Genomic DNA, 13,612 nt, shown 5'->3' with positions numbered 1-13,612 from the left:
GCGATGTTTAAGTACTATAATTTGAAGTGCTGCGTCTCACACGTTCATGCAAGGGATATAGCTTCTCATTTAACAAAACTGAATGATAATAATCTAACATTTCCTTTCAAGTACCAAATATAACTATTGCTATTACTGTCACCTCTATGCCTGTGTTGTAAGGGTTGACTGAGAAGCCGCCCTTAATACTCTAGTTCCAAAACCATGGTTTTGAGGATCCACAACATTAAGTCTGTAGAACCTAGAAAAGGTATGAGGAGTAGCCCACACAACTGCATTGCAAAATGTCTCTGACAAATGCATCCTAGAATAAAGCCCACAAAATGCTTCTGGTGGAATGGACAATGAGGTTTTCTGGAGGTGGCAAGTTGACCAGCTCATAGGCAGTCCAGACTGTGTCTACTATCCACCTGGACAGCCAATGCTTAAACAGGGCTTGACCATGGGACTTTGCCCCATAGCAGACAAAAAATAGTTTGTACTGCCTCCAACTTTTCGTCCTGTCAACGTAGTACCTCAGGGCCTGAACTGGGCAGAGTGTATGGAGCTGTCGCTCTCTGTCAGACTAGAAAGGAGGTGGATGGAATGCCTTCAATTCCAGAGACTAGTTAACATGAAATGCTGAGATAGTCTTCGGCAAAAAGGTAGGATTGGTATGGAGCATAACCTTAGTCCTGGCCTCTGTAAAAAGTAAGCAGGCTCTAACTATCGAGACTGCCTGCATCTCACCCACCCAGCGAGGAATAATGTCCCTTATAGGTGTCCAGGAAGCGAACTCCTGGGGAGACCGAGTCAATTCATCGATCGCAAGTTTGATTTTAGCCCCACCCACTTTAGTGTTCGACTTTGCGATTTAAAACAAAACGTTGCAGCGTCCTCTTGGAAAACTGACAAAATCTAGTCCCGCAGTCAACAAAAGCATCTGATGGGTTTGGGAACTGCTGCGTAAGTTTCCCATCAACAAAGTGCTAAAAACTAATAAAACATATACCATACAAATCAATAATCAGGCAAGTCATACATGGGGGTGGAGCTAATTGTGAAAAGCATTGAGACTTATAGCATTCAAACAACACTCCAGGATTTAGGAAAACAATAAAGTCTTGGCAGTTTGAATAGCTTTTAAAAGGTTCACCATACATCTGTGTTCGGCATCATACCCAGCTGTTGAACCAGGCCTGCAGAGGGCGCATGTTCAGGAGACCCAAAAACAGTAATAAAACACTTTCAGAAATAATATCAAACGGCTCGTATTTTAGCTGAAAGCCAAAACTAAAATAAAATAACTAGCCGGAGCTATGCAGCCTGGGGGGAGACCACAAAGCCAGCCAACTTACGCTGCTGAATCCTTGGGAAGGAGCAACTCAAGCCACTGGCTTAACGCAGGGCACAAGGCCGGAGCAGGATGCAGCAAGTTGTATAGATTACAGATTGTCTACACACCTCTGTATGTACTATACATACTTCACTTGAAGTACAGATTTGATTAAATATTTGCCTGTAGACTATAGGCATAGTGGCTCAAAACATCACATCTGTGCCACGTAAAAAATGATTTGATGTGTTGACTCTGTGCCACTTTTTGCAATGAGACCCTATTATTGATACAATTTACTGTCAAAATGGCATAACTGTTAACTAAATTAATTAATTATCGAATTGTGGATTAATAAGCACCTGAAGTTACTTGCTTTTTAGATCCATGTGAATATTTAGTTGTATTTTTCTTAAAAAGAACAGTATTACATTAATGCAGGAACAATCAAGAATCCTGGTGTGCCAGAAAGCATGCAGGCATCAGAACTTTATAACATTCAGTCTGACAGAATCAACAAATATGCTTGGAAATTAGTGAAGAAGTATGTGTTGGCAATCAGAGATACAACTTTCATCAAGGTGACATAACTATGTACTGCAATAACAAAATACAAGCAATGCAATTGTTTAACTTGTAGAATAACAAGGACATCATACCTTATCCATTTGAGCAATATAGCTTAACTTAAGCCTTCTCCCCTTCCCTTAACTAATTCTGAGAAGCTAGTTCATGCTTCGCTTCCACCAGAATAGATTACTGTAATTGTTTTGCTGGCTTGCCTGGAGATCTGCATTCACGGCTTCAAGTTCTTCATAATATCGCTGTTGCTGCTGCGGGGATTTTAACTAAAACAAAAAAAAACCTCAAAGTGAAAATAGTACTTCAGTCCTGCCCTTGCTATTTTTAGGGTCTTTCTTCTCTTCATCTGCTGTATTAGACTGGACATGGTGTTGCTGCCTCTTATTTGAGAGCCATTGTTCCCCTATTCTATGTTGTATTTTCTAAGGTGTCTGCTACTGATTCCCAAACCTAAAAGGAAAGCATATTCTGGAATGCCTTGCAGCACCCAGCTACTATTTTTTTGATTTTCTTTTCTATTCACTGTTGATATTATTATTTGTTTTGCTTGAAAAGCTCATAAACATGCTATGGGTACTTATGCCACCTTACATTAATTCAGATCTTTCTGAAACTAAAGTATGCCAGCTAATTATAATTTTTTGTTACATTCTTGGTTTTAGACTGTAAGTCTCTAGCCAGCTGATTTGATCTGCCAAAAATGTTACATCCAGGTAACTATGCCAATAAAATAATTAGGACTGCTAAAATGACATGATACAGTTTTCTAAAAAAACAAAACAAAAACAAAACAAAAAAATCATGTAAAAACTGAGGATAAAACAAATTACAGTTTATTTGGACAGCAAATCCTAACATCAAAAAGTCACATTTATCACAGCATTTTGAACTGAGACTGCTATACATTGTTTACAATATTATTTTTGGTCAGTGTGTTGCAATGCTGTAGACAGTTACCCAGCAGTAAACCAGTTAACTTAACAGCCTGTTCACAGACAGTGGAACTCAAGCAATAAAACCTCTTCTGACCTCTTTTGACACTGTACTTCCTGATCTGCACTTACACAGCTTGCAAATCTGGTGTTGTCATGGCAGCAGTGTCTTCAGTTAGTTGTTATAGCAACTGCTGCCGTTACATTCAGATAATCTTTTGTGTGTATAGAGGCTTCTCCATATGGTATGCCGGTAATCAATCAAAAAAACAGGTTTTCTAAACCAAGTATTATGAAACTAACAAATTTTGCAATGAAGAAGCCTGTAGTGTCTTTGTTGGCTTGTTGTATAAAGTCTGACTCTGTCCTCTGACTGGATTCCTCTTCCTCTGGGTTGAATCTGAAGCCCTCAGCTGGCACACAGGCAGGATCAAACCTCTGCAGCTGCTTCAGCTGGTCACGTGACAGGCAAGCTCCCATCATGCCTTCACCTCCAAGATGGGGCTCCTGTTGACACACAGTGATTACACACAGCTGTATTTTGTATTCAACAGGATTGCGGATACAGTGGCTCTCAAAAGTATTCACCCCCCTTGGACTTTTCCATATTTTATTATGTTACAACATGGAATCAAAATGGATTTAATTAGAAGTTTTTGCCATTGATCAACACAAAAAAAGTCCATAATGTCAAAGTGAAAAGTAAAATCTACAAATTGTTCTAAATTAGTTACAAATACAAAACAGAAAATAATTGATTGCATAAGTATTCACCCCCTTTGGCAGCAATTACAGCCATGAGTCTATTTGGATAAGTCTCTACCAGCTTTTCACATCTGGACACTGCAATTTTTGCCCATTCTTCTTTGCAAAATTGCTCAAGCTCTGTCAAGTTGGATGGGGACCTTTGTTGAACAGCAATTTTCAACTCTTTCCACATATTCTCAATTGGATTGAGGTCTGGGCTCTGACTGGGCCACTCCAGGACATAGACCTTTTTGTTTTTAAACCACTCCAGCTTGTGTCAAACATAAGTCTTAGCATTGGGGCCAAAAAGCTCTATTTTGGTCTCATCAGACCGTAGAATCTTTTTCCACTTGGTCTCAGAGTCTCCCACATGCCTTCTGGCAAACTCTAGCCGAGATTTGATGTGAGTTTTTTTCAACAATGGCTTTCTTTTTGCCACTATCCCATAAAGGCCAGTTTTATTAAGCACCCAGGCTATTGTTATGCACAGTGTCTCCCAGCTCAGCCGTGGAAGACTGTAACTCCTTTAGAGTTTCCATAGGACTCTTGGTGGCATCCCTGACTTGTCAAAAACTGTTTTTGACTTGTTCAGTGGCAAAAACTCCTAATTAAATCCATTTTGATTCCATGTTGTAACATAGTAAAATGTGGAAAAGTCCAAGGGGGGGGGGGGGGGGGGGGGGTGAATACTTTTGAGAGCCACTGTACATGGGAACAGTTTTCAGTATCTATTGCAGTCCATATTTTGAGACAGGTTCTAGCTACACGTGTCTCTGTATTTTTGTTTTAGCACTACAGCTATCATTATCTGCTAATGCATTCAGGATCACAAATAAGGTCTCACATTCTGTGGTTTGACAGAAGCACACATCAAATGTCAAATAATAGATTTTAATATTTTACAAAATATGAAGATTGGAAGCAACAGCTTTAAAGACAGTTACTCAAAAAAAAAAAAAAAAAAAACCCATCACACATTATGCTTCTTTAGGTCACTTCATTAACTGGACAGATTTTCTCCTGTATTTTTCCTCAAAACTCTACTGTTAAACCCCCTTATGTCAGCAAACCTTGAAAAAGTCATGGCCGGTGTGTGGTTACTGCAGTCCCTGTCTGTACCTAGTAGGGTTTAGGACCCAGGGGAGTGACCAATTATTATTTTTATTTCTTTTTTATCCCCCAGTTTGGAATGTCCAATTATACTTTGTTTTTTTCTCCTCACCACAGCGAGTCCCCACACAGCACAGATGTTCTGAGGGCGTGTGAGCGTCTTTTGATCTCACAAGCCTAAACCCAGAATCATTTTTACACCAGGCAATTCAGAGCAGAGTTGGGCGGGCTACCGATCCCAGAGAACAGAGATCAGCCCTGCCTCTTATCCACTCTGAATGTGCTCGGTGTCTGGCCAGTAGGGTTTGCTGTTGCGCGATGAGAAGCAATCCCTGCTGGTTTCCCATCCCCCACCCCAGGAGCGTCAGAGCCAATGTGACGCCCCTCTTGGGGTCCCCAGCTTTAACTGGATAAGGCACTCGGGGACCCCTAAATCTGCTGATTTTTAACCAGTTTTGCATCCAACTGGTCACTCATGTTAATTTCAGTAACTATTATGTGAATGTATGAAGTCCTCTGTGCCAGCTAGCTAAAATAAAGGTAAATATATGTACAACGCTCACTAAATAATTTATTTTTAATGTAAAATCAGTGTGTCTGAGATGCACAGGTCTTGCAGTAATTTAAACGTCTGTTTCAATTCTAACTGAGTTTGATTGGCTTTAGACTCTAGTTTTAAGTGCATTTGGTGCATTTTTGTATATTGTGTAAAGCAAAAACACTGTGCATTCAATGATCCATTTTTGTATTCGTAAATTTCAGCAAAACACATCTAGGATCCGTTGATAATAGTAGATAATGATATGTGGCATACCATCTCATTTGCCCTGACGTCCAAATTAATTAAACATACTAAAGCTATAATTATTTTGTCACTGCTCATAACTGTGCTCTCTGGTTTAGAAATGCATAAACTTAGTATTAAAAGATCAATGTAAAATATTCATATTTTAAATTATAAGAACATATTATGTGTCATTTCAGTCAAATTATACATTAATATTATGCACTATATACATTTAATTAAAATTTATTTTTGTAGCTTTTATGCAATCTTTTTTATGCCTGTGGCTGTAGTCTGAGACATGGAAAGGTCTGCAGTGCCCTGCAACCTGTTCTTCATTTTCAGCTAGCGTGATGGTACATGTACTGTACACAAGAACACCTCCTGGCTTCAGCAACTTCACAGCCTACAACACAGGAGAATTTCAATGGAGCAGATGCTGGGGGCAGGGAATGCATCTTACATATACAGCAAGTTATAGATTGTATACATGAGCGCCCCATGTGGGTTCACTTTCTCTAATGTGTTATACTAGCTCATACTACGATATGATCAAGGATCTAACTCATGAGCTCTAAAAAATGTATACAAAATGCACTTTGGGGTGAAGACCTTGATGAAGCTGTTCCTTGCGTATGCTGATGATTAGACGCACATTGGGGTAATTCGATACTTGGGCTGGCTCAAACAGTTCAGCCAGATAAGGAGGGACAGTGAAAGGTCCCATATTAGGGGCCAAGATCAAATAGGAAGGGCAGATCTTGGGCCTACAAGCAGAACTCACACTACCTCACACCAGAGGGAGGGAGAGTCTGAGCACAGCCCCAGGAATCAGCACTAGGTGGAAGTTTGGCTTAGTCTCAAATCCCTGCATAGTAATATTAAATCATAGATCAATGTCATGGTCAACAACACATTACACACGCAAGGCTTACATAGCACTGCAATATGAAGTTACTACCACAAACAGTTCCAGAGATATAAGAACATAAGAAAATAAGAAAGTTTACAAACGAGAGGAGGCCATTTGTCCCATCTTGCTCGTTTGGTTGTTAGTAGCTTACTCATCCCAGAATCTCATCAAGTAGCTTTGTGAAGGATCCCAGGGTGTCCACTTCAACAACATTACAGGGGAGCTGGATCCAGACCATCACAATTCTCTGTGTAAAAAAAGTGCCTCCTATTTTCTGTTCTGAATGCCCCTTTGTCTAGTCTCCATTTGTGACCCCTGGTCCTTGTTTCTTTTTCAGGTCAAAAGTCCCCGCGGTCAACATCTTGTTGGCCGTTTGTATAGCTTCCACACATTGTCTAGATGAAGACATTTCTAGGTCAACACAAACTCCTAGGTCTTTTTCATAGATTCCTTCTTCAATTTCAGTATCTCCCATATGACATTTATAATGCACATTTTTATTGCCTGCGTGCAGTACCTTACACTTCTTTCTATGAGGTGTTGACACTGGCAGTAGCAGCTTTACAAATAAAAACCTGTTGCAACAGGGTTTTTATTGTGTGACACCCATGACTGAACTTGATTTAGGGAATCACAGAATACAGTTATGTACCGAGTATAAAGACAGCATGTCAAAGCCTTAGGTCTTTATCATCTGGAAACCAAAAAGTCACATGACCCCAATATTGCTGCCATCTTAATTGCATGAAATGCGCTCTAGATACTGGCATTAATGAAAAAAATATGGTAGCCTACTTCTCGAAAGTAAAAACGGGTTTCTGTTACTTTTAAATATCACTGCAAATTATTAGTACTGCTCAATAACAGAAACCTTTTATTTAGGGTTGGTGTTGAACTTAAATCCATTCATGTCCCTATAACTGTGCTGCTTTATTGTTAATATACAAATATCTAGCTTTTCCACTGATGAGGAATCTTTAGTCCATTGTGATTTTCACTGAAAAGGGGGAAAAGGTTGATACAGACAGGATTATTAGGTGGCTGATCGGGATGTCACCATTTTAAACTGACTTTGCATTTAAAGTGAATTCTGAGGGGCCTTAGTCGTGACATTTTAAAGCAGGTGACGTCAACCGTACCAATGTTAAGAATACAGCACAGTAACAACTCAGTGTGGTACAGTTGATGGATTTATCTGTGTTTTGGAATCAGCTGTCATCATTACAGTAGGTGATAATATGTAGTACTTTACAGCTGAACCAAATAGCTACATTTGAAATCTTTGATTGTAGTGGGGGTTTCTGAGTGGCTCATCTAGTTTAAGCGCAGTCACATAGCTTGGACGCCGCCAGTTCGACCGGGCTGTGCAAAGAGGAAGAACTTTGCTGGGGACTCCGAAGGGGGCGTCACATTGGCTCTGACGCTCCCGGGGTGGGGAATGGGAAACCAGTAGGGATTCCTTCTCCTCATCATGCAACAGCAAACCCTACTGGTCAGACACCGAGCACATTCAGAGTGGATAAAAAGCAGGGCTGATCTCTGTTCTCCGGGACCGGTAGCCCGCCCACCTCTGCTCTGGATTGCTCGGCGTAAAAGCGATTCTGGCTTTAGGCTTGTGAGAATGTCTGTGCTGTGTGGGAATTTGTGAGAAGAAAAAACCTAAATGGACATTCCAAATTGGGGCAAAAAATTAATAAAAATAGTAATTGGTCACTCTAACTTTAAGAAAAAAAATAAAACCTCTGAGTGTACAGAAATGCATTTTGGTAAAAAATATATGCTCTAAAGCAGTGCTACAGATGCTGTATTTTATTTTTCAATTTGTCCACAAGGGTGGAGCAGTGAATGCTGAGCAGTGTAGTATAGACAAACAGCTACGGGATTAGAGCATTGTGTGCAGACGAGTCATACTGAATTGATTTTTTCCAACGGGCCATCCACTGTTTAGGACAACCTGGAGCTCAAGGGGTAGCCTCAGGAGAACCAGCTTAACCTGCCTTGGGATCCTGATCCATCTGCAGGGAACCGACAAGACAGCATCCACCCAGAGAACGAGTATCCCGACTGTGCTGGATAATTCAGTTACAACTTGTCTATGTTTTTTAAAGAGTAGAGACCCTAGACAATATATATTTTTAAATCAGTTTTAGCATTTCTCTCTTTTTACAAATACTTAATTTAAACATTTATTTTTTTACACTTTCCAGAAAATCATATTATCGATGACGGGCAAACAATATAACTGTTGTATGGTATATTTAAAGAACGTATAATTGAGTTAGACAAAAATTAATGGCACTGAAATAGAAATTACATTATTGAGTTGGATCTGTCGTGCTAGCTTTATTACTGATACCAACAACTTTGAATCATAAAGGCAAGTGCCCAAACCAACAAGACGGGTTTATTCCCTGTGCTAGGGTAAGATGATGGAATATCTGTAATTTGAAATAACCTTACTAACAAGCAACAAATACGTTTACTTTAATTTTCCAACATTCTCCACTAAGCTTAACTATTTCAACATTGCCGTCCTATAACCAGGTCTCCACTCACAACCACAGCATAGGAACTCAAAACAGCAGACCGAATCTAATACACATGTACGTCTGTACACTATTTAATAATAATAATAATAATAATAATAATAATAATAATAATAATAATAATAATAAATCTTTATTTTTATATAGAGCCTTTCATAGTGGACCACTATCACAAAGCACTTTACAGAGGTAGGCTGTATACTGTGCATTATATGGAGAGTCACATACAATAGGACACTGATTTAACATTTCATCCACAGGATGGAGCACAAGGAGGTTAAGTGACTTGCTCAGTGTCGCACAGTAAGTCAGTCAGTGGTGGGATTTGAATTAGTTATCCTGAGGCAGTATGTGTAGTAGTGTTGATGGAATTAAATCACACACCAAAACACAGTTATAACATAATCCTGCCACAAGTCAATAAAGGTCAATTGATTCTGTTTATGTTCTCAAAAAGTATTCTCCCAATGCAGAGCAACTTCTTATTAAATAAACCACAAGACAGCATCATACCACAGTAAAAAGATTGCGCTGCAACGGCTGGTAAGACAGAACTTCTTTCAGACTCCAAGTACAGGCCATATTGGGCCTCTGACCCAGTCCACTGCATGGAGCATCCAGGAGTATCCTGTCAAAGGATTCAGGAGAAAAAGGAGGGCCATCTTCGATAGAAAAAAGAACAATTTAAACAAAGCTGCATACTGTAAACACAAAAAAGAAATATGAATGTGGAGTGTGTGTCTTCACTAGAGTTATCTGCTGTGCCAGTCAGTTTGACATTAGAATCGAGGAAGCCCGTCTAAGAGATAAAGAAATACCCAACCCACGTCGGATTTTAAGATTAATCCTGGCCTGACAAATTGGACACATAAAAAATAACCTTTTACTTTTCAAAAGTATCCTTTTTAATGAACATGAGGCCAGTAATGTATCATAGAAGAGGTTTTAGAATATTCACTTGTATCATTAAAACAAGCTGTCTGTGACATCATGTCTTTAAGAAAGTACTGAATCCATTAGCAACAGTTAAACTACTGTAGCTCATGTCAAACTGTGAAATGTGTTCTTTTAGGTTAAGTATGAAAAAGTTAAGAAAGGAAAAATAACTTGGCAAACTGGTATTGCAGGGGAAAAAGTAACACTGTTTGAAATGGCGAAATGTTTATTTGTTGTTTTTTGGTCTGTATTTAGTTTTTTTTTCTGTCGGGAGGGTGTTCTCTTTTGAAGCTGATGAGAACATTATAACACATGAGGTTTCACCTACAGTGAGGAAGACACAGCAGATTTACATAAACGAATTGTTGCAGTAGGATAAGAAAATTTGAGGGTCAATTAAAATATATATTTTGATATTGTTTCAAGTTTGTTAATTTTAATTCAGAATATTGTTTGGTACTATTTCACCACCACACGAAAGACTTTTGTCAAATAATCAGATAAAAAGCATAAACATAAGTTGAAAATCAAAAAAATGTAAAGATGTTGGTTCAGTTCCACTGCCTATGAAAAGACATTATAGCTTACTTCAGGTAAAAGACAGGGTACCTCTGCACATACATGCTGTACAGGATCAAACTGTGTCTTATTTGTTATGACTAAGAATAAAAATCAATGTATATATTCACAGGTAAGAAAGCATATAAGAACAAAAATGTATGTCTACTTGACTTTGGTGTTTCGGGTGAACCATATACCAAGATGTAAATATTCACAAGAAATACGTTTTTTGTCTTCAGGCTTTGTCTTAGGAAGCATTTACCAACCCATAAATACTTGCAAAAGGTTGACTGTTTACTTGCAAAAGGTGTGCAATCATAAAAAGCATTGACTCCAGGACAGCGTGTGTGAGTGGTCTTGCCCCCAGGAGCTGCACACATGTCCAGGATCCTCTCTCTCAGTACTGGACCCAGGACATGACCCACGACCACAGATGGCAAGTTCTACCATTCAAATATTAAAGTGGAAAAGTGTTCCTACTTTCACACATATAAACTCCAGGTCATTAATATAAACAAGTTACATGAGCACAGTGACCCCTGTCACAAAGTATCAGTTATTTACAGCATGTTTTATACAAGATTCATTAAAATGTTCCAGATTTTTGTTACAGAAGCCAACAACAGTATACAATAATTTTACGGATATCAAACGGATATTAAAAAATTCTTTTTTTTTTTTTTTTTTTTTTTTTTTTTTTATCACTCAGGCAATATACATTGCCTCAGAGAGAAAGGCAGCTGAAAAAAGCATGTTTTTTTTGTGTTTATTATTTGTTTTTCTTCTTATCTTAGCTGGTTTAATAAAGTGTTTTTTGCTAGACAATGGGGGTTGGTATAAAGAACTTAATACTCATTTCTCTGGTCATTTTAATGTGTTTCTATTGCCAAAATGACACTCTGCTGTGGTACAGGCAGCATGTAGTGGTATTGTACAAAGAACATGTTAACTAAGAAACACATCAAAATTCTATGAACACATGTAGGAATGTAGAGCATCACAATCTAGTATAGACTGTACCAAGAACCAGTGGGAGGTAGGTATCATATAGAATCGCTATTACTGCAAAGCCTAGAAAAAAAGAGGTTCTCCCTTACAAGGTTATAGATGCTGTTCCAATAGATTCCTCTAAAACAGACAAAAGAGCTACAATAAATGTTCCAATGTATCCGGGAGACAGGCTAAGCTATTTAAATTTAGTGTTTTTAAATGCAGTGCTAAAAAACACCCCTAGAATTATTTTTGGAGAGATAAGATTAAGCATAATTAGGTAAACTATTGTAAGACGTAGGTGAGACAGAGTAAGCCGATTGCTGTTTTAAAACACATTAGCTACACAATATTAATCTTAACAGGCATATAAAGTGCTTTGCTACAACATTTTTTACATACCTGTAAAAATATATGGTTTGAGAGTACCTTGTCAAAGCAAGGACTAAGACAGGCAGGCTTTGTCATCCTTATGCCAATACCTCTGAAGAAAAAAAAAATAATAATAAAGTTATTTTAGCAACAAACATTCTCTCTTCAATACCCGAAATGCCATGCTTATAATGGCCTCTAGGTTTATTGTAATGATACAAACAACCCTTTAAATGTTTATTAATCTGGCTTGAATTCCCACTAGGGGTTTATTGAGATTTATTGAATGCCTTAAAGCTGAGGTGCATCATATAATTAAAAATGATTTATATATTTAAGAGGGTTGTTACCTTAAAGCCCATGTTGACAACACCAGTTACATATGCTTTTCTTGTAAAATGCAAACCTTGTGCGGATACATTTGTGTCAATTTCCCGTAGTTGGTGTGTGGTTAATGTAGTTAATTTTACGTTGCCGCTACTGGTATAGACAAGTGAACTAGACCCTAAACTAAAGGGGCTGATCTCATCAACCTAAAATTGGCAGTAGCCACCAATCCACGAGAATCCCTCTGAAAATAGAGTGTTGACGCAATCCTAGTGGAGATTGACCTCATAACATCTGGGGTTATCAAAGGAACCCTACATCAAATAAGTTTGACTTCACCTAATGTCATTGTTTTTATAAAGTTCTTCATGAATTCAAATACACTGTTGTGCTGTAGTCTGCATGCAAGAAAGTCATAGTTTGACAGTTCTTCAAATCTGGCTCTGACAACAACAAAGGAATATGGTTGTGTAGTAACTGGTCCTAGCAAAAATGGGTATTGATTTGTTTCAGTACTGATTTTGTCAACATATACCGTGTTAGGATAAACAGCAGCTGGATTTTTGCAACACATTTTAAGCAACCTGTATTGCAATAACCACTAAAAAATATGTGACTGATGCAATCTAGTTGGATTCATAAGTACTGTAATATATTTTCTAAAATCCAGCCATGGCTTATCCTAGCCGGATACGGGTTGATCAATATCCAGCTACAGAGTTACCGATTATCACAGAATAACCTGTTTACATGTACTGATGGGGGCTTCAGCTAAACCACAAACCTGTTGTTTTATAAAGGGAATTGAGAAGGGAAAGTCCATAATTGTCCATACTGTAATTTCTCATTATTCTTGCCTCATATACCCGTGATGTACAATCTGTTATCTGGGAAGCTTATGAATGATCATACACAAGGCATTAAAAACTCAAACAGTCTTCAGCTCCCACAGACACTTTGGTGTTCTTGTATTCAAAATGTCAAGAAGCCGGTCATTGTAAATAATAGTAAAGACGCAGTAAAAAACTTCTTCCACGCTGATAACTCAGTGTGTGGGAGGTTTCGTATGAACTTTTAGAAATAGATAAGGTTCTCAACAGCCTTTCTTTTAAATATCGCTCATTCAATACAAACAGCTAGCTCCAACAAGTACGGACAAGCAGCTAGGCCTACTTTCTTGGTTGTGTTTTCAATGCTATTCTTTGTGCGATTGTGTATTTTTAATAACTACATGTAGAAATAAACTGGAAATTACTCAGACCAGCTGTTAAGCTAAGAAAATTTCCAATCATAACAGTGCACACTAACGTGACTATAACGAATCCCCGATGTTAACAATCACAACAGCAAGCACTGATATTTTCAATGGAAATTAGCCCTATTAGAATGATCACTTACAGGGTTAACTCAGATACAACAATCTCAGTACTGACCTGCACTGAACTTTCTCCAGTGTGAATGTACTATTCTCTCAGTGAAAACAAACATCGTAGATGG

The sequence above is a fragment of the Polyodon spathula genome, chromosome 4, assembly GCF_017654505.1.
Source record: "Polyodon spathula isolate WHYD16114869_AA chromosome 4, ASM1765450v1, whole genome shotgun sequence".
In the NCBI taxonomy this organism is placed as follows: Eukaryota; Metazoa; Chordata; class Actinopteri; order Acipenseriformes; family Polyodontidae; genus Polyodon; species Polyodon spathula.
This window is presented reverse-complemented; position numbering follows the sequence as displayed.